The following is a 1,948-nucleotide window of genomic DNA, read 5'->3' as shown; positions in this document are numbered from 1 at the left end:
GAAACATCAGAGAGACTCAGCCACATGTTTGAGCCTCAGTCAGACCCAGACTCAGACTCAGATGAGGAGTCTGTTGAGACCAGAACCAGAGACTAGCAGACTTATCAGAGCGGTTAGCGTAGTTAGCATCTTTTATTTGTTTATGTTGTTTGTTAGCTTGTAACTGGCAGTGGCTGACACACTGTTAGCTGTTGTGCTAATGCTAACTCTCTCTCTCTCTCTGTACTGACACAGTTTCAGGTTTATTTAGCCCCGCCCCCTCGTCCCCACCAGTTGACAGGATTGGTTCCTCAGGTCTGTGACATATGAAACCCTGGCTGTCTGTATTATATAAAAACACCATATGGATGTTAACAAGGTTACACTTGATTTTTTAATGTGCACAGTGTAGAATAATGAGATTACAACCCGGTCAAATATGAGCTACATTTGATAAATGTTGTAAAAATCAATACGTACCTTGGTCACCAAGGGTTGGAACTTTGGTTTTTTGGCTGGCTGGATGGATTCTCTGATGTCTGACAAAACTGGAGAGAAATGAAGTGATCACTGAGCAGCAGCAGTGCGCACACAGGTTGTTAGTCTGAATAGTCTGTGATTGTTAACAGTAGAGCTGGGTATCGATCACTCGACAGAGCTGGAACACGGCTGCCTCTAATCCTTTTTTATGTAGCAAAATAAGCCAAACTGCTTAATGCATCACTATTACAACAACAACTTTACCCAAATAAAATCAGCCCTAAAGCTAAATAACTGATACCCAGCCCCAGCCGATGGTTCAAACAAACTGAAACACGAAATGCAATAAATCCAAAATACTCACAGGAGAGATCTCTCTTCACCGTGTTCTTTTTCCGTCTAATGGGGAATTCGTCAATTTTCAGCTCCCCCTCGTCTGAGACATACTCGTACTCATCTCTCACTGGCTTGGTTTTGTCTTCTTTTAGGTTTTGTAATGAACCAAAAACACTTGAGTTGGTCTGAGGTTTCAGCGTCTTGGAGCTGAAGAGGAAACCATAGGACAATGAGGGGAGTGATGGGAGGTTCAGCCAGGCACTCACAGTGAGAAGTCCTTGAATTAGCTCTAATGGATACAGCGCTGATAGCCACATAGCTCTATAATCACCGTTATACACCACATGAGAAGGTTCACATGCTCCTCTCTCCAAAGACCTTTCATGAAACGTTTATATGGCAATCACAGCCATTCCATACATACCCGAGCATTTTCTTGTGAGACACAGTAAAGCTGAATTTGTCTTTATTGCTTGACAGAGGTGTTCTGTCAAATTTGCACTCCTCCTCCATTTTTAGCAGGGAATCTGGTTTACTGTTCTGTAAAGAGAAGAAGGAATCAATGTCAAACAAGAAGCGAGGTCAGTGAAATCCCCGTGATGTTAAAGGTAGACGCCATCACTGATCATCACTGATAATATGAGTGTCGGCTTTTTATGTGACTAGAATCAAAGATCCAAGTGTAAAACATCATTCAGCAGCTGCACTAACCACTTTTCTTCAGACTACAAATGTCTCCAATGATTGAGTGTAATGTAGAGCTGCACCAAAAGCAAAAAAAATCATATTGCGATTATTTTGGCAGATATTTGTGATTTCAGTTGGAATGGTTGTTTTTGCATTTTCATTTTCAATGAAAAAAATGAAGAAATGATGATAGTGTGATTTTTGCTGGTTCTTGTACCAGACAAACATGTTCTTTTACGTCTGGAGAATATGATTTGTGGCTCAGGGCGTCTCTGTAGCAACACAACACTTATGGTGCTAACAATGAACAACAATGTGACACATTTGACCTTTATCAAAAATAAATTGCAGGTCCTGTGATTTGGATATTGCACTTGGCCACGTTGCGATTATTCGATTATATTTGGATTCATCCTGCAGCCCTAGTGTAATGTAAAAAGGAGCGAATGTGTTGATGAACCCGAGA

General features: G+C 41.1%; 1 long non-coding RNA gene across 1 annotated transcript; it reads right to left on the bottom strand.

Annotated features, from left to right (window-relative positions):
- Positions 1-298: 298 nt before the first annotated feature.
- Positions 299-1,511, bottom strand: LOC111654145 (uncharacterized). The gene is made up of 3 exons (XR_015437137.1): positions 1,220-1,511; positions 824-1,002; positions 299-527 (listed from the first exon to the last, which is right to left on the bottom strand). It is a non-coding gene; the product is annotated as an uncharacterized LOC111654145 (long non-coding RNA).
- Positions 1,512-1,948: the final 437 nt, after the last annotated feature.

This window comes from Seriola lalandi, unplaced genomic scaffold, assembly GCF_002814215.2.
Source record: "Seriola lalandi dorsalis isolate HSWRI2012SDOR001 ecotype SW California unplaced genomic scaffold, Sedor1 jcf7180001974520, whole genome shotgun sequence".
NCBI classification, from domain to species: Eukaryota; Metazoa; Chordata; class Actinopteri; order Carangiformes; family Carangidae; genus Seriola; species Seriola lalandi.
Note: the sequence above shows the minus strand (reverse complement) of the source record. Positions and strands in the feature narration are given on the sequence as shown.